General features: G+C 40.1%; 1 pseudogene; it reads left to right on the top strand.

Annotated features, from left to right (window-relative positions):
• The first annotated feature begins 6,736 nt into the window (after positions 1-6,736).
• LOC123254070 lies at positions 6,737-19,464 on the top strand (annotated as a pseudogene).
• The last annotated feature ends 1,105 nt before the right edge of the window (positions 19,465-20,569 follow it).

The following is a 20,569-nucleotide window of genomic DNA, read 5'->3' as shown; positions in this document are numbered from 1 at the left end:
AAAGTCAGACTGAAAAATGACTGAACAACCACTTCCTAACTCCAGGCCAGCTGCTCTTTTTTCTGTGCCACCTAGCTGCTCCTAGTAAATAAAAACACATTTATTAAGCATTTACCCTGTGCCAATCACTGTGTTATTTGCTTTAAGGACTATAGTTTTATTTTTTTTTTAATTGGAGTGAATAGGGAAGTTATCATCACGATTGTCCCATCCCCTCTCCCTAAAAAAAGATTAGAAAGACTGGAGGTTCAGAGGGCCTTGGAAGCATTTTTTTTTCATTGCAAAGAAGAGAATCTAATTTTAGCCAGAAATGAAAATTAGACAAACGCCTTTGAACATAACATATTGAAGTTGTTGTATGTACTCTTTAAAAATTAAGTTTTATGTAACAGAGATTCATATTTTCACAGATAATTCTATTTTTTGAGACTTTGAATATATAGATATTTGGGAGGGTGTGTAAATGGAATTAGCTCATCCTCATTCATTGTTAGACTCTAGCCATCAGAAATAATGTCAGCCCACCCAATTTAGAATTAAGTGGGGAGGGGAAGATTAGTTACCCACATGAGACAATAAGTAACAAATAAAAAACAAGGGATTGCCCTTTGGGCAGTCCAAAACAGTATTGAGGCTGCCATTTGTCCACTTGAAATTGAAGGTGGTTGCAGGAAGTGACGAAATTGCTATCTTTTAAATATGATGGTAACTTCCTGTGGAGGCAGTTGACACTTTGAACTTGGTGTAGAAGGATCTTTGGTGAGACCCCAGGCAGCTTCCCTCTGAATTGTCACGTGGGTAAGTTAGGCTGATTTCCCTTCGCCTCCCTTGGTGTTTCTGGAGGCTCTACCCTCAAGGAGGCCTCTCTTGCCTCTCTAGTTGTAAAAGGCCTTGTAGCTAGAAGCCTTGTTTAATTAACCTCTGTGCCCCTCTGCTGGGACCTCTAAATTCTTACCTGGTCCAGACCTCAGGTAGGGGCCAGAGGTTCTCTCTCTCAATTTCCCTATCTTCGACCTTCTTAATTGTAAATAAACTTCCATAAAAGTCATCCTGACATGGGTCTATTTTAATTTGGAATCGAGTTAATCCAATTCCTGGCGACCATACCTTAAATATCTAGTTTCCCCTCTTACAAGGGTTCCTAAAATTCAAATTTTAGAGAAAAATAAACTAAAAAGAATTTCATTATAAGTTTCTAGTAGACCACTGATTTACTACAATCCTCAGACACAAAAGCCCAGAGTTTAATAAATCCTTTTTCATTCATTGAAGAAAATCCCACTTTTCCAAGTGAATTTATAAAGGAACCTAAGAGGCCTCATCTCAATAGACTAGCCTACATCCCTTCATGAGCAAGAAGACTTGCAATGCAATTAAAAGCAGTGCTTGAGACAGCATTCACTTCTTTTACACTAGACCAAAAAGAAAAAGGAGAACTAACTTCCGCCAACTTTACCAGTTTCAGAAAGAGACTAGAAGGCTGCAACTATTACAGTTGCAGAAAACTTAAGCCCATTTGTAAAGACTGGGAAGTGTTTGGGGGTTTTTTCTCCTATAAAATCTGCTAACAAAAGCTTGCTGTTCCCTCCCCCTTTCCCAGCTTAGCTTCCACAGTGGCAAATTGTGTCTTCTCAATACTATTTGCCAACTTCTAGGAGCTTCAACATCCTTATTTAGGTACTCCCTTTAGCTTCTTCTTGGCGCAGATTCTATCAGGTAGCTCAGTGTGAGTAAGTGGGATCGGCTCACAACTGCTAAACTTCCTTCTCCCAATAAGTTCCATCCATGGCAATCTATATATGTTGCTCCCTTTCTCTAGTTGGGTCCAGGCAAGGGTCCAACTTCATTGCTTTCTCTGCCAGTCTCTCTCTCTCTCTCTCTCTCTCTCTCTCTCTCTCTCTCTCTCTCTCTCTCTCTCTCTCTCTCTCTCTCTCTAGCTAACCAGGGATGTAGTGTTCTCTTTTCCCTGCACCCTTCTTTTTACTAGGAAATGACAGTATGGCCTGTACCTCGGGGTCCCTGTGACCCTGCTTGTTATATCAAGTGTTGGCTACACAGGGTCTGGGTTTGAAGATCTATAAAATTATTGATTATTGATTTATAGTGAAGAGTTTTGCTTATTGTAATAGTAACCTTTGTAGCCAATGTTTACCATTGTAAGCAAGTTTCAAAGCTTTCAGGCTCAGAACGATACTGTGCAAGTCTAACGCTTAACCCTCAATTAGTGAGCAAAACTAGATGTTGGTTGAGGAAGATAACAAAGATAGATGGAGGACAAGTTAACCTGATCACCAAATGTGTTCCCAGGGCTCCACTGGTAAAGAGAGTTATATAAATTGTTTTACATAACAACCAAAAATCCTTAGAGGAGGAAATATAACTCCTTCTCAAGGCTGTGCCTTCCTGTTCTGGTACTGTGAAGGATCCTAGGTTATAATCTTCTCACCTAGATTAAAAACCTAATTATTACTACTTTGGTAGTTTTGTTTTATTCAGGATTTTCTTTTATTTCTCTATGTTATTCAGTAGAATCTTACAGAACAAAGATCAGAGAGTCATGGATTTAGAGCTAAAAGGGACTTTATATAAGCCATCTAGTCCAGTCCTTTCCTTTTTCAGATATAGAAACTGAGGTCCAGAAAGGGAAATGATTTGCCCAACTGGCAGAGGAAGAATCTTATTAGGCAAGGAGCTCTGACTAAAGTCAGCTTTCTACTTGGGCATTATATAATGCATGAGGAGAAATAAGGAAGTTCTATCATGGTAAATTCAGGCAAATCACATATCTAAAATCAAGAGAAATCTTGCTCCAGAACATACTCTCTTCTAATCTCTGTCTCTTAGAACTCCCTAGTTCACTCACTTTTTACATAAAGCCTTTTCTGTTCTCCCTAGCTGCTAGTGCCTCTATCTATTCCTACATCCATAAATTATCTTGCATTTATTTTATACATATATAAATAATATGTAATGGCATATATTATATGTAAATATAAAATATAGTATGTAATTTTAAATTCTATTTGCTAATATATAATAATAAAAATGTAACATATAGTAAATATGTCTTTTTTTTTTTTACATTTATTTATATATGTATGGGGATGAGGGGAGAGGACTGCCCCATGGAACTCCATGGTCAGTGATTGCCTGCTGTCAACTCCATTAGAGGAAGTTGAGGATCCTTCTTCCAGGAAGGAGTGATGAAATTCAAAGGGAAGCCCCATGAGGTATTCTACAGCTGATTCTGGTCAGCTAACAATGTGGTAAAGAATTTAAAAGGCACTTTGTAATTAAATTTATATGAGAATTTCATTTGCTTTAATAGCTTGGCCCTCCCCTCTAGATAGTTTAAATATTTTGTAGTTATTTCCAATGAGACTCCCATTCCTCTTATTTTCTCATATTTTGATATTATTATATAGAAATAGAGCTGATTTCTGTTGACTTGAAGACTATAGCTTTGCTAAAGGCATAAATTATCTTAATTGATTTTCATAGCTAATTCTCTAGTTTTTTCTAATCAAACCATTGTTATTAGCAAAAAGGGATAGTTTTATCTCCTTTTCCCCTATTTATCTTTATGCCTTTAAGAGTTTTCTCTTGTTGCTATTGTTAATATTTCTAGTTATAGCAAATTAAAGCAGGGAGAATGAATATCCTTGCTTTATTCCTGTATTTATTATTAATTCTTCTACTGGTAGTATTATGGGGAAAACCAGGGAAGTTGTCTTAAATATGAAATGTGAGCTCAGTGGGGTGGGTAGGAGACAGGAAGGAACAATGGGTAAGGCTTTACAAGCCAGGGAACCAGGTTTAACTCTAAGGGGAATGACCGTTGTCAGAAATGGCAGTTAAGCCTGAGTAACTGTCACCCTGCCCCACCCAGCCTGGAATAGCTTCAGTTTATTACATACACACAATGAGGACTTTAAAGTACTAAAAACAAACAGGGAAACAGTTTAATTGTAATATGAGGGGATTGGAAAGGGGGTTAGGTGAAGCTATGACTAACTGCCCAGGACTGGAGTCAAAAGGGGCAAGTTCCTTAGCCAACCTGGCTTCTGCCAGGTTTTGACAGCTTGACTAAGGACCTGAGGAGGAGGGCTTGAATTTGGGGTCTCACAACTGTTCCAGAGATGTTATCAGGATACCAGGAACCAACTCCTCCACAGTCGATGATGCAAAGTAACCAGGTAGGGAGAGATATCTGCAAACTGTCCACCAGATCACAGGCCACTTCCCTACTCTGAGTTGACTTGCAGGATTGAGGTCTTCTGCCTTTTTAGCCTTCACCACTCTCCAAGATCCCAGTTCAAAAGGAACTGCAGGTTGTACTTCTGCTCTGAACCCCTCACAGCACAGCAGCCTGTCTGTTGCTCAGCACTCTCTTCCCTACCCCCTGCATTCTATTCAGAATGTCCATGACTTCCAGCAAAGGCTTTCCCTAATATGCTTACACAAATCTGCTTTTAAACTATACCTATTACAGTAGCCAGTCAGTTGTCAAGCATTTATATATATATATATTTACTAGGAATTGTTCTAATCATGGGGCATTCAAAGAAAGTAAAAAACTACTGTCCTCAAGGAGTTTATATTTTGATGGGAAAAACAGCATGTAGAAACCTAGATTGAAATACAGTATTGATATAAAGTTGGCAGAAGGTAATATAAAAGGGGTAAGTGTCAGAGGCACCTTAGCTATTCCTACTTTATTATCACCTCATTTTACTCTGCTGATCTCTTTTCTACTTTGTCTGAGAACGACTTTGCCCCAGTCCTTTGGCTTCTTTTTGATTCTTCAGTTCTTTCAAAAATGGCTAGGGGGCAGCTGGGTAGCTCAGTGGATTGAGAGTCAGGCCTAGAGACGGGAGGTCCTAGGTTCAAATCCGGCCTCAGACACTTCCCAGCTGTGTGACCCTGGGCAAGTCACTTGACCCCCATTTGCCCACCCTTACCATTCTTCCACCTAGGAGCCAATACACAGAAGTTAAGGGTTTAAAAAAAATGGCTAGAAAAGAATTGGCAATCACCTCTGGAAAGTCTTCCAGTACACTGGGGTATAGGCTTGTTTGGATTTGGCAAATTAAACTCACCAAGGGCATAAAGTTTCAATTTCCTAATGGCCATTTTTGTTCTGACCTTTTTAGATCAAAGATCATTCTCCTTGACAAAAAAAAAAAAAAAGGCAAAACAGCAGTTGGGCAGCTCAAACTTTGCTCTGTTGTCCATTGTCTTTTTTTTTTTTTTTTTTAAACCCTTAATTTCTGTGTATTGACTTATAGGTGGAAGAGTGGTAAAGGTAGGCAATGAGGGTCAAGTGACTTGCCCAGGGTCACACAGCTGGGAAGTGTCTGAGGCCGGATTTGAACCTAGGACCTCCCAGTCTCTAGGCCTGACTCTCAATCCACTGAGCTATCCTGTCCATTGTCTTTTGTTCTTTCCTCTCCCTCACCATCCACTTAAGTCAGACCCTCAGTTTTTTTTCTCCTACTAATATCTCTTGAACCTGTCCTGTCTTTTCCACTCCTGCTACCCACCTAAGTTGAGCCTTCATCACTCTCCCTTGGACTGTCTTTTTTTTTTTTTTTTAAGATTGATGAGATAGAGAGATGAGGAAAGGATTGCTACAGATGGGAAAGAGACTGGATTTTTTAAAGTTGACTCTTAAAGGAAGCCAGGGAAGAGGAGGGTTTGTCATATTTATTTATTTATTTATTTGTTTGTTTGTTTATTTAAATACTTGTCTTTCATCTTAGAATCAATTCTGTGTATTGGTTCCAAGGAAAAAGAGTGGTAAGGGCTAGGCAATGGGGTCACACAGCTAGGAAGAGCCTGAGGTCAGATTTGAAGCCAGGACCTCCCATCTCTGGGCCTGGTTCTCAATCCACTGAGCCACCCAGTTGCTCCCCCCTCTACCCCCTTGACTATCTTAATGGCTTCTTATTTGGTCTTTCTATCTTCATTCTCTTCCCTCTATAATCTATCTTTATGTCATATAGCTACCAAAATAAATATTCTAATGCAGAAGACTGGTTCTGTAATTCCTTTGACCCCAAGCATTCAGTGACCCTTATTGCCTATCAAATGACAGTCAGATTTTTGAATAGTTTTTCAAGGCCTCCCACATGGATCCAACTTACCTTTCTAGGCTTATTTTGCAATATTGTCCTTGAGGCATACTATGGTCCAGTGAAACTAGATGACTTACTGATCTTTCATCTTATTTTCCTGGTGCAGCAAGATTGCGCGGTGAATAAATAACTGGGTCAGAGGCAGCTGATTGGCAAGTGGGTGTACATCTAGGGCTGGCCCTGGACACCCTGGGCCATGCTTGCCATCTCAGTATTTGCTCTGCCTCGCTCGCGGCCTTGCATCTCCCGGAGATTCGGCACGTTCAGGAGGACTAGCACTCTGGCCGAGGGCTCGCCGAGTCCTTTTTCAGGGCTGCTCACCCACCGTTGGTGTCCACCTTTCACCCACGTCGGAAGAAGCTCTAGTCATACCCCCGTAAAGCCACCCAAGCCCACCGGTGAGGTCGCGGGATCACCTGGCGCAAGCGTGTGAAGACGTCCCCCGGCAGAATGGTTGGATGGGAACGATCTGTCCCCGTGGCCTGAAGGAGGCTGAAGCGGCTCCCATGGAGGGCTCAGAGCTTGCTCAGAGGTGGAAGAGGCCAAGGTCAGCGGATGCATTCCGGGCCACGGCCAGCTGTCCTCAATTTTGTCCGGCCATGGACTCGGATGACTGGAAAAAAGTGAGGCTGATGCCTTTGCACAACTCTGCCTCACTCAAATCCAGTTCACAGGTAAGTCGAGATGTTACTCCACGATGTCACGGGTCCTCTTCAAAAAAGGACAAATAACAACTTGCCCCTTCACCATCTCTACCTTCCCGGAACAAAACACTCATTCCCTGCTAGCCCTCCTCTACATGTGCTGCATTTCCCTATTAGGATATAAGTTCAAAAGGGAACTGTCTCTTTTTACAATATTTGTATCCCCAGCACTTATTTCATAGAGAGATAGAGGGATAAATGTGAGAAATGCAGTGTAGGCAGAATCAGCGAGCTCTGGCAACTAATTAGATATGGTGGGATAAGTGAAGGTAAAATGTCAGGGATGACTTGAGATTGTGAGGATAGCTGGTGACTGGAAAAGTATTGGGTTTTAGAAGAAGATATGGCAGGGGGCAGCTGGGTGGATCAGTGGATTGAGAGCCAGGTCTAGAGATGGGAGGTCCTAGGTTCAAACCCGGCCTCAGACACTTCCCAGCTGTGTGACCCTGGGCAAGTCACTTGACCCCCGTTGCCTAGCCCTTACTACTCTTCTGCCTTGGAACCAATACACAGTATTGACTCCAAGGTGGAAGGTAAGGGTTTAAAAAAAAAAAAAAGAAGAAGGTATTGTTTTGCTTTGGCCATGATGAATTTGAGATAATTATGGAGCATCTGGGAAGAGAAGCTTGGCACGTGATACAAGGTTGGACCTCAGAAGATGATGCTTGAGTAAATAGATCTGGGAATCTTGTGCATAGAAATTAATTGAATCCATAGCAATTTATGAGTTCACCAAGAGAGTGTACAGAGAAAAGAAAAAGAAGGTTGTTCAGGACAAAGCCCTGTGTTACAGTTGCACAAACAGGATAGACCTGGATGATGATCCCATGAGAGGAAATGAGAAATAATGTTCAGAGAACGTCTAAGGCTATTGAGACACCTCCTTTTCTTTTAAGGGATAGGGCAAGTGCCATTTCCTCCATAAATCCTTCTCTGATGCCTTCTCCATCCCCCAAAATAAAAGTAGACCTTCCCACCTCTAATTGTTTCTGATTCTGACCTTTTCTATGTACTTGATTACATTCTAGTTTGTAATGCAATTATTTGCTTACATGTATCTCTTTTTATCTTTCATATGATAGACTTTCTTTGGTCTGGTTTTCATCTTTGTTTCCTTAGGGCAGAGCACAAAACTTGCATTTAGCCTTAACAGTGCCTCACTTTGGGAGCAGCTAAGTGACTCAGTGAAAATTGAGGGCCAGAGATCTAGAGTTGGGAGGTCCTGGGTTTAACTTTGGCCTTAGACACTTTCTAGTTGTGTGATCCTGGGCAAGTCACTTAACCCCCATTGCCTACCCTTACCACTCTTCTGCCTTGGAACCAATACATGGTATTAATTCAAAAATGTAAGGTAAGGGCTTTTAAAAACAAACAAAAAAAAGTCTCACATTTTATGATTTATAAAGTGCTTTCCTCATAAGGACAGTTTAAAGTAGGTAATAGAAGTATTATTTTCCCTCTTTTATAGACTAAGGGTTGGAAAGTTTATGTGGTCCATGGTCACACACACTTTTAAGGCTTGGATTTCCTCTTTCTTCCACCACTCTCCCTCACCAATGAAACTTTCTAATAAATGCATAATCAAGAGAAGCAAGTTCAACCATGGAAAACTATTCTAAATTAATAAATTTAATAAATTAAAAAAAGAAAATATATTAATCATATAGAAATCATGATTTTATCCAGCACCTATCTCAAGGTATTTAATGAAGATATTATAATTCCTTCCACCTGACCCTTTTCCCTTACATGTGCATACCTCATCTCTCTCAGTTAATTCCTTCAACTTTAGAACTGCAGTTGCTCTGATTGGAGGCTGAGAAAATGAAAACTCATCTAGCCCACTTTGATTAGCCCACCTTACTGAGGCTTCTCATCTAGCCATCCGCCAGGACACACGACTTCGAGGTCCACCCAGCCCAGTATCTGACTATCTGTCTCATAGGGACATCTAGGCCCCTCCTCCCCAATTTCACCTCTACCTCTTATTCCTAAATGGGGAATAATAATTAATACAACATTACTCAATCAAAACTTCAGATAATCAAGACCAGTTGCCTTGACAATCTACTGCCCTATGGTTCCATGACTGCCTAAATGAAAACTCTCTTCCTTAACCATCTTCCCCTCTAAGTGTAGAATCTGCCTTTTAGAATGAAAGTCACCACCTTGTGCCTACAGCTGTGAATTCTGAAAAGCGGTTTTGAATTATTTTAAGAAAGTGAATAAAATGTCCTTTTTCTTTGACACAGGCGATTCCAGTGCTAAGCATATGCCCCAAGGATATCAGGGACCAAAAGAAAGGCCACCACCCTCACCGAAATATTTATAGACCTCCTTCTTGTAGTAGCAAAGAAATGGAAACAAAGTCATTACCTTTTGCCTGGGGAATGGCTAAACTGGTAGTATCTAAATAAAATGAAATATTTCTGGGATGAAACAAACAGCAAAGAATCCATCAAGAAAGCTGGATTAGGGGTCTGCTGTGTGCCCAGGACCATGGTAGGTGCTAAGGAACCAAATACCAGAGAAATTATCCCTGTTCTGAAGAAGCTTACATTCTAAAGGGGAAGACAACAAATACATTTCCACACCCCCCCCAACACACACACAATCACATCTATGTACATATTTATATAATAAAAATAAAGAGAATAAATAGAAAGTAGGAGCAGCTAAGTGACTCAGTGGATAAACAAATAGAGTGCCACGTCTGGAGATGAAAAGTCCTGGGTTCAAATGACCCAGGGCAAATCATTTACCCAAGACAAGGTTAAAAAAAGGGAGGTTAATAAATAGAAAGTGGTTAAATATGAGGTAGTTTGGGAGGGAAGGCACCACAATTGAGGGAATCAGGAAAGGCTTTATGTAGAAGGTGCATTTTGAATATGATGAATACAGAGAAACCTGGGAAAATATATGAAGTGATACAAATTGAGCCAGCCTTTGAAATAAGCAGAATTGGGAAAATAATACACAGTGACTTAAATGATGCACATAGGAAGAAGACAAACAATAAAATAATTCAAATTAAATGCAAAATTATAAAGGTTGGCTACAAAGAAAAATTGTCATTAAGCTCTTACTATGTGCCAAGAACCATCAAAACCTCTGGAGATATAAATACAAGCAAGACAGTCATTTACCTTGAAGGAGTTTCCTTCCAATGGAGAAGACAGAATACATGGGGCCTCCAAAAAGAGGAAGAGGGAGGAAAAGAAAGTGAGCCTCTCTGAGAGCCTTCTCAAAATGGTAGCCTCAGGGAGGGATGGAGTCACCAAAGAGGATGGCCCCAGAATGCATGTTTCTAAGGATGACCCTGATGTATGCCTGCAAATTTTGGAACACTAAAATCGGCAGAGTCAGTTGTGGGTGCCCAAAAGGGTTAGTGATGACCTACTTTTTTTTTTTTGGAAAAATTTTTTAATTAATTTAGAATATTTTTCCATAGTTACATGATTCATGTTCTTTCCTTGCCCTCCCAAAATCCCCTTCTCATAGACAACGCGCAATTCCACTGGGTTTTACATGTGGATGACCTACTTTTAAGTAGTGTAGGCACAGTTAGGTAGTTTGGTGGTTAGAGAGGCAGGCCTGGAGATAGGAGGTCCCAGGTTCAAATCTAGACTCAGATACTTTGTGTGTGAGCCTATGCAAATCACTTAATCCCAATTACTTATTCTTTACTACTCTTCTGCCATGGAACAGATGCTTGGTATCAATTCTAAGACAGAAAGTAAGGGTTTTTTTAAAAAGTGGTACAAAGAATATCATCAAGGAAATGTACAATTAGGAAAGGAGGAATTCGATGAGAATGAAGAACAGGAGATAGCCCCAATCCTCCACTGATAACCAAGGAAGACCTCTAGGAAGTTGGTTTTTCCATGGAAAATATATGGAAACAAATGAAGTTTAGCTCCTATTATTTCTGGGTCAGAAGTACTTAAGCAGGGGCTTATAGTCCTATGTGGGTTTATAGATAATGTGATAATTGTGATTTTTTAAATGTATTGTTTAATATTTAGTACAAGTGAAAGGACTCCACTGTAGAGTCACTTAGACTAAGAAGACCTAATGATCATATACATGAAGCAATGATAGCTAGCCTGCACCATTCTACTGTCTTGACTTATTCTGACCCTACGTTAAACATGTAAGCCATCACAGGTCCTGATTGGAGATCAACTGAAGTGGTTCTGGGTCAACACCCATTCAATTTTCTCCCACTTTTTGGTCCTGATTAGGAAACTTCCCACACTAGTGAGGTGTCAATAAGTGATCCAGGGAATTTCTCTACCCCATCTGGATCTGATTAAGTATGTCCTCACCCAAATCTGGCATCTATTCATCCATTCCTTGTTCTCAATCAAGTCTTATCTTTTTTTTTTAATCCTTACCTTCCATCTTAGAATTGATACTATGTATTGGTTCTAAGGCAAAAGAGCAGTAAGGGCAAGGCAATGGGGACTAAGGGACTTGCCCAGGATCACACAGCTAGGAAGAGCCTGAGGCCAGATTTGAACCCAGGACCTTCCATCTCTTGGCTTGACTCTCAATCTACTGAGCCACCCAAGTCTATCTTTAAGATATAAAACTTCCCTACTTCAACCACACTCTGAGTGTTGTTATAAGTGGATAACTGTGGCTAATAATATGGAGCTGGTGGTACAAGTGAGTCACCTGGGGCCTGGGAGCCTGTATCTACAGTAGCAGGAGATTTGGAGCTGTCTGTGATGTGTAGCCTGAGCTGTGGTGCCCAGTCAATCTCCCCTGCTAGCTATAGGCTCCTTTAAGGTGGGGAATGAGGGGCCCGTCCCTTCTGGAGTGCCTTCCTATTGGGTAAAAGCAGAACTCAACAGGGAGTAGAACTCGCACTTCCTGGATACAATGGAGACTTAGTCCAGTACTTCCTTTAAACTCAACTAGTTGATATTCTCTCCTCTCCTCAGTCCCTTTAGCCTAAGGTGGTGATATAATAACTACAGAGTAACTCAGATCCAGGCTAAGGATCTTATTTTAACATAAAGGAGGAAACTGAAGCAAGAGGGTTTAGAGTCTTGAGAAGCTATTGCTAGGGGCGACTGGCAAGTCTTGGCTATGGACCTAGAAGGTAAGGTCAGGCTGAGGGAACCAGCCCTCAGCCAGAGATAATCTGACACTGCCCTGATGTTAATGATCCACCAGCTAAACAGATATAGTTAATAAATTGGTTTAGGGGTGTCCCTATTCCTAGGCTACTCTAAACTAAATTCTGCCCACATTCCACCTCCCTCAACCCTGGGTCCCGAAGGGGAAGTCCAGGGGTAGCTGGGTGTCTGGGTGAAGACAAGGAAATCAGAACCCCCCAGTTGGTTTTGTAGGGGTTTTTATAGTCCCAGCTCAACTGTCAGCTCCTGGCACCTGCTGGGCCAGAGTTCCATTCTCCTAACTGACAGGATTGCCTAGGGTAATATTGCAAATGCAAGAAATCTTGCATAAATCCTGCATTACAGTGTGTAATCCCATTGAGATTTTGCCAGTGTAATCATTTCCCTTTTGGAGTAACTCTGGCCCTGTGTTTGGGCAAATCTCTATGTTGTCAAATAGTGTATGCGTCTGCTTTTGTTTTTGCCTGCTTGCCATGCCACAGAGTAATAAAGTTCATGCATGTACTTGCTTTCCAAGAACCAATTTTCTGTAAATCCTCAAACCCCTGAGATTAGGGGACCAGGACACCTAGTTGGTGATAGACTGATGCCTCTGGGAATTGGGCACCCCAAATGACAGATTTCAGGAAAATCACTGAGATGAGAGACCTCCTGTCAAGATGTGAGCAAGAAAGGGACAAGAGCAAGACTGGCCAGGAGCAAGGCAGCCAAGAGACTGGCAGCCATGCCCTTGGCCACACCTCAGCAATGGCAATGACCCTTTGGGTAAATACTATACGGAGATGAAGTGATATCCCATGGTAAGGCCACCCAGGGACAATAAATTTCAGAGGTTCCATCTTTATTTTCATTAACTTCTAAATGAAACTTAGCAATTCCTTCAATTATGAATGTAGTCAACAAGCATTATTCTAAGAAGGGGTACAAGGCTTCACCAGAGGCAAAGGGACATTTGACATCTCAAAAATATTCAGAGCTTCTGCCTTCTCTCAAATATATACTCCTGTTTGACATTTATAACTCTTCACTATTTATTTCCAACCTGCCATTCCAGTTTTGTTATATATTTCTCCCTTTCCTTCACTAACTACAATCTAGTCAAACTGGTCTTATTTTTTCACATGCAACATTTTTTCTCCCATTTTCATTCCTTTGCAGAGATTGCCTTGCATGCTTGGAATGCACTCTATTTCTTCGTTGTTGGTGTTGTTGTTCAGTCCTTTCAGTTGCATCTGATTCTTCTTGACTCCATTTGGGTTTTTTTTTTTTTTGGCAAATATATATACTAAAATGGTTTGCCATTTCCTTCTTAAATAGGATTAAGTGACTTGCCCAGCTAGGAAGTGTCTGAGGCCATATTTGAACTCAAGTCTTTCTGATTCCGTGTACCTAGTACAGTTTTCCTCTCTTCCTCAGGGAATTCTGAACTGCTTTTAAAACTCAATTCAATTACTTCCTGCATGAGTTTTTAAAAATTCCTACCCTAATATGAGGACTTTGCCCCACAATGTTACCTTATCTTTTCCTCCAATAGAATATAAGCTCCTTAAAATGAGGGACTGTTTTGTTTTTGTCTTTGTATCCCTGTTATCCAGCACAATGCATAGCACATAGTATGTGTTTAATAACTGCTTCTTGATTGATTGAGACAGCTTGGAACACCTTGCAGAATACATTAGACCTGGAGACACCTAGACTTGAATTTCTTACTGGCCAAAGGATCTTGGTAAGATCACTTAATCTCATTGTACTTCAGTTTCCTCATTTGTAAAATGAAATTGTTGGACTCCATGGCTTCTAAGGTCCCCTCCAACTTTAAATCTCTAACATCATGATTGATTACTGAATAAGGATCTGGTTGAGAAGCCAGTATTGGTTGTGATCTGACTTGATTAAAGGAATCCCCACATCTGGGAAATCACTGATCCAGTGAAGTATGGAAAAGGAGGCAGTATGACTGGAACCTAGAAAATCAAGGTGAGACTAAACTGTGAAGAAGAGATCTGTTATTCTAACTAGTTGGAGATCTGAAGCTCCTAACTCCAAAAGTTTAAAATGTTTGACAAAAGAATATAAATATTCAGTTGGATAATAATATCTCACATTCTTTTTTAAAATAGAAATTCTCCCTGGGCCTTTATATTAAAGATTTTATTATCCTTGGAAGGCATAGAATCTAAATTACCCCGCCCCAGGCTTAAGGCAGAACCACTCCTAAAATTTCCCAAAAGAGATAACAATCCACCTTGTTTTGAGAACCTCTAGCAGGAACAATTCAAGTATTAAACAACAGAAACAACAGCTGATGCTAATCAAGAGATTCTTCCTGCTGGCATTTAACCCCAATTCAATTTGTTCTCGCCTCAGAGAAGAGGTAGAATAGCTGCTTATCATTTCTAGTGTACTGAAATACTCCTTCCCTTTGCTAAAAAACCAGAAGTTCAGTCTAAGGTCAATTATATATCAATTATGTGGGTAGTTATAGCTATTCCCTTCCTCCAGTAAAATATTAATTCAGAGGTAGGGATTCTCTTAAACAATAAAAATGCATTTTTATTAATGTTTTTACAGTGCCTAAATTTCCCTCCCCTGCAATCTTCTCTTTCTCTTTCCATTTAGATACCAGTGGTAAAATAGCATAAGCAAATTAGGGGAACACAGATGGGGGTTAAGAGGAGAGTGAGAGGACAGAAAATGGAGTTTCCTATTGTAAATGGTCTTTTAGGAGAGTTTAGCTACAAAGGACAGAAGAGAATTAGGAAAACAGCAGGAATGGGATGATCAAGTGAGGGTCTTTTGAGGACTGAGCAGTGTTGGGCACATTTGTAGCCAATAGGAAATGAGCCAGCAGAGAGAGAAATTGAAAACAAATGAAAGAGTGGGCATGACAGAGGGAGCAATCTGTTAGAGAAGATGGACTGGAATAGAATTACTTAAACAGGTAGAGGGGTTAGCCTTTATAAGGTGTAAGGTCATTTCATCATGTGAAACAAAAGTGTAGATAGCAGAAGGACTTGCATGATAGGAGATGAGGAAGAAAGGAGAAGAGAGAGCTCATGGTAAATGGCCTCTATTTTTTCCTGTGAAATATGAGGCAAGGCTTTCTTTTTTCTTTGTTTTATGTTTATTTATTTAATTAAATTAGAATCTTTTCCCATGGTTACATGATTCATGTTCTTTCCCTCCCCTCCTCCCGCCCCAAATTTCATTGGGTTTTACATGTGTCATTGATCAAGACCTATTTCCATATTATTGATATTTGCAATAGAGTGATCATTTAGAGTCTACGTCCCCAATCATATCCCCATTGTCCCATGAGATTAAGCAGTTTTTCTTCTGTGTTTCTACTCCCATAGTTCTTCCTCTGAATGTGGGTAGAGTTCTTTCTCATAAGTCCCTCAGAGTTGTCCTGGATCATTGCATTGCTGCTAGTAGAGAAGTCCATTACATTCAATTATGTCATAATGTATCTCTGTGTACAACATTTTGGCTCTGTATCAATTCCTGGAAGTCATTCCAGTTCACATGGAATTCCTCCAGTTCATTATTCCTTTCAGCACAATAGTATTCCATCACCAACAGATACCACAATTTGTTTAGCCATTCCCCAATTGAAGGACATCCCCTCGTTTTCCAATTTTTTGCCACCTCAAAGAGCCTGTGGCTACGAATATTTTCGTACACATATTTTTCTTTATTATCTCTTTGGGGTACAAACCCAGCAGTGGTGTGGCTATGTCAAAAGGCAGAGAGTCTTTTAAAGCCCTTTGGACATAGTTTCAAATTACCTTCCAGAATGGTTGGATCAATTTACAACTCCACCAGCAATGCATCAGTGTCCCAATTTTGCCACATCTTCTCCAACATTTATCACTTTCCTATGCTATCATATTAGCCAATCTGCTAGGTGTGAGGTGGTGCCTCAGAGTTGTTTTGATTTGTGCTTTTCTAATTATAAGAGATTTAGAACACTTTTTCATGTGCTTATGGATAATTTTGAGTTCTTTATCTGAAAACTGCCTATTCATGTTCCTTGCCCATTTATTAGTTGGGGGATGGCTTGCTTTTTTGTACAATTGATTTAGCTCTTTGTAAATTTGAGTAATTAGACCTTAGTCAGAGGTTTTTGTTTCCCCCCAACTTCCCCCAATTTGTTGCTTCCCTTCTAATTTTGGTTGCATTGGTTTTGTTTGTACAAAACTTTTTTAATTTAATGTAATCAGAATTATTTATTTTATATTTTGTAATTTTTTCTAACTCTTGCTTGGTCTTAAAATCTTTCCTTTCCCAAAGATCTGACAAGTATACTATTCTGTGTTCATCTAATTTACTTATAGTTTCCTTCTTTATATTTAAGTCATTCACCCATTCTGAATTTATCTTGGTGTAGGGTATGAGATGTTGATCTAAATCTAATCTCTTTGATACTGTTTTCCAATTTTAGCAGCAGTTTTTGTCAAATGGTGGATTTTTGTCTCAAAAGTTGGGCTCTTTGCATTTATCATAGACTATCTTGCTGACATCACTTACCCCAAGTCTATTCCATTGATCCTCCCTTCTGTCTCTTAGCCAGTACCATATTGTTTTGATAACCACTGCTTTATAGTACAGTTTAAGATCTGGTACTGGTAGGCCACCTTCCTTCACATTTTTTTTCCTTTAGTTCCCTTGATGAGTTCTTGATCTTTTGTTCTTCCAAATAAACTTTGTTATAATTTTTTCAAATTCAGTAAAAAAGTTTTTTGGTAGTTTGATAGGTATGGCACTAAGTAAGTAAATTAAATTGGGTAGGATTGACATTTTTATTATATTAGCTCATCCTACCCATGAGCAATTAATGTTTTTCCAATTACTTAGATCTAGTTTTGATTGTGTGGAAAGTGTTTTATAGTTGTATTCATATAGTTCCTGTGTTTGTCTTGGTAAAAAGATTCCTAAATATTTTATATTGTCTAGGGCAGAGATGGGCAAACTATTTCCTGAGGGCCAGATCCAGGCTGTAGTTTGTCCATCATTGCCTTAAGCAATTCCCTAATCACTATGCCCCCACATCCAGATGCAGTGATTAGGAAATTACTTAAGGCAAGGATGGGCAAACTATAGCCTGGATCCGGCCCTGGGGGGAATAGTTTGCCCATCACTGGTCTAGGGTGATTTTAAATGGAATTTCTCTTTCTAACTCTTGCTGCTGAGATGTGTTGGAAATATATAGAAATGCTAATGAATTATATAGGTTTATTTTGTATCCTGCAATTTTGCTAAAGTTGTTGATTATTTCCACTAGCTTTTTAGTTGATTCTCTAGGATTCTTTAAGTAGACCACCATATCATCTACAAAGAGTGAGAGTTTAGTCCCCTCATGAGGCAAGGCTTTCTTAAGTGAAAGTCATGGGAGGTTTGGGGAGGGATGAACAAGTTTGGAAATACTGCTATAAAGAATGGGATAGTGGATTGATAAGGGAGATATAATGGAATTAATTGCATAATAGTATTAAGGGTCCAGCTAAGATTATGTAGCATAAATTTGTAAAGGAGCTACTCAGAAAGGCTGTTGGATTTTCTTCATCTTACTTTACAGTACAGGCATAGGTATGAAGCTGAGAAATAGTAGAAGTGATTCAAGGTTGACTTTAACTGTCAATATAAGAGGACTAGGGTTTCCAGAAAGGGGAACCATGGAGTTGATGGTTCATCAAGAAGTAAAGAGAGGAAGAAGAGGATAGTGACAAATGCAAAAGAGATGGAATCCGGGGGTCAAAAAATTGGAAAGCATGATAAAGATGAAGACTGGGGTTATGTAAAGGGAGGCAGAAGGAGAGGTTAAAAATTAATCGATTATGGTTAGATAAAGGGATTTCAGAATTCTTTCTTTCTCTTTCTTTTTTTGTTTCTTCCTTTCTTTGTTTCTTCCTTTCTTTGTTTCTTTCCTTCTTTCTTTTCTTCTTTCTTTTCTTCTTTCTTTCTTTCTTTCTTTCTTTCTTTCTTTCTTTCTTTCTTTCTTTCTTTCTTTCTTCCTTTTTAAACTCTTACCTTCCATCTTAGAATCAATACTATGTATTGGTTTTAAGGCAGAAAAGTGGTAAGGGCTAAGCAATGAGAGTTAAATGACTTTCCCAGAGTCACACAGCTAGGAAGTGTCTGAGACCAGATTTGAACCTAAGGACCTCCTGTCTCTGGGCCTGGTTCTCAATCCACTTAGCCACCCAGATGCCCCTGGATTTCATAATTCTTAAATATAAAGGTAGTATATTTGTGGGTGTTTGCAAGATTGAAGGTATGGTCATTTTTGTGAGTGATAGGTGGAGTGAAGAAGTAGCTCATGGGAGGTAAGTAGGTTAGCACAAGAAAGATGTCAGGGAGAGCAAGAAGGCTGTCTGCCTTCTTCATACAGCTTGTGAATGGGCAAAGCAACCCTCTCTTTCAGTACCTAGGCCATACTGATTCCCTCTAGGAAGGTATCGGTTTCAATACCCTCTATCACCTGGGCCTGTTTCGAAGATCTAAATGCTGACCTCTTCCGTGGCACACTGGATCCTGTGGAAAAGAAATGCCAAGCTAGATAAATCACCGGTTCATGACATTGTCTTGGTGGGTGGTTCCACTCATATCCCCCAAATCCAGAAGCTTCTGTAGAACTTCTCCAGTGGCAAGCAGCTCAACAAGAGTATCAGTCCTGAAGAAGCTGTTGCCTATGATGCAACTGTAAATATGAGAATGTGTAGTACTTACTGTTCTTGGATGTCACTCCTGTTTCCCTTAGAATTGAAACTGCTGGTGAAGTTATGATAGTTTTGATCCAATGTAATGCCACCATCCCCACCAAGCTGACTCAGACCTTTACCCCCTACTCTGACAACCAGCCTGCCATACTGATTCAGATTTATGAAGGTGAGAGAGCAGTGACAAAGGATAGCAATCTGCCAAGCAAGACTGAGGGGTGGCTTCCCAGATTGGAATTCCATTTGACATTGATGGAAAAGGCATCCTTAGTGTTTCTGCTGTGGATAAGAGCACCGGAAAGGGGGAAAGATCACTATCAATAATGACAAAGGTCATCTGAGCAAAGAAGACTTTGAGCACATGGTCCAGGAGACTGAGAAGGGCAAAGCTAAAGATAAGAAGCAGAAAGACAAGGTGTCTTCCAAGAATTCTTTTGAGTCTTATGCTTTCAACATAAAGGCAATTATAGAGGATGAGAAACTGCAAAGCAAAATTGGTGGTAAAGACAAACAGAATATCTTTGACAAATATAACCGAAACAACCAACTGGTTGGATAAGAAACAGACAGCTGAGAATGAAGAATTTGAGCATCACCAAAAAGAACTGGAGAAAGTCTGCAACCCATCATCAAGCTTGGCAGGTTCTCAGGAGGTGGAGCAGCTCCATCTGGAGGTGCTTTTTCTGGACCTATCTTTGAAGAGGTCAACGAAATGTACCAGAAGAAAGGGTTGTCCACACAGCTTTCCAAAAGTTGAAGGTCTCAAATTTGTAGCTAAGGCAGTAGCAGCCTAAAAAGTAACATTTAAGCTACTCTGTAAATATGGGCATTCTGAATATCTGAATGTATGCAAAAGAAGTGAACAACATTGTACTTTATCAGTTCTGTAAACAAGTAGAAATTCAATTCTTCTTATCCTGGAGGATTGAGCCTATTTACAATTGGCAAAAACAACAAAAACAATAACAACTCAGTGGTTAGAGTATTTGAGTGAGAATTAGTATATATGTTGTAGTCCCCAAATATGAAAGCAGAAGTTAGGGAGAAGGGAAAAACTATAATTAATCAAATTTATTGAGGAAAGAAAGGGAGTGATCTATGAGTCTGTAGACAACAGGTAAAGGATTTTGATTGGGTAGCACCTATGAATAGAATGGACTGCAAAGGAGGAGAGGTTAAGGGAAGAGATTCTGGAAGTGGCAAGGGGCAACAATGAGTCCTGGGACTCCCAGCCTCAACCAGGGAGCAGAGGAGAGGAGAATGTGTGAAGGAACAGCCAGTACTGGAAAGGGTGACCAGGGAGACTGGGTCATCAGGGGAAAGCTAGGTTTCAGTAGGACCTAGTAGACAGAAGGAGTGGAAGAGGAATAGATTTAAGATGAAGGGAAATTTGTTGCCTATGGAATAGGCATTCCAGAGGGCACCATGGAAAGGTGGAGAGGAGTTAGGATGGAACTTTGGGATGGGAGAGTTGAAAGGGATGGGAATGAAGAATAGGGTAGCAAGTGTGTTAGGCGGTAGGATGCTGAGTGGGGTATGGTACATTTGGATGATGATCTGTAGGAGTACAGAGTCACTGAAATGTGAAGGAAATGCCCAGGTGTGAAAATGTTCATCTTTGAGAGGAAGGCAAGTACAAGAGGAGGAAGGACTGATGTTGAGGGATGGCTGCTCTTTGCACTAGAGGTTCTCCATGCTCTAGTTACAAGATTTAGCTGGCAGCAGGAGGTAAAAGATGACATGTGCTGATGCAGATGGAAGTGGTTGCTTTGGAATACATGGAAAATGACTGGTCCCCAGCAGATTTTCCTCATGCAGCCAAAATTAAAAGGAAAGCAGGAAACTTGGGAGGGTGGGGGTGG

Source organism: Gracilinanus agilis, chromosome 1 (genome assembly GCF_016433145.1).
Source record: "Gracilinanus agilis isolate LMUSP501 chromosome 1, AgileGrace, whole genome shotgun sequence".
In the NCBI taxonomy this organism is placed as follows: domain Eukaryota; kingdom Metazoa; phylum Chordata; class Mammalia; order Didelphimorphia; family Didelphidae; genus Gracilinanus; species Gracilinanus agilis.
This window is presented reverse-complemented; position numbering and strand designations above follow the sequence as displayed.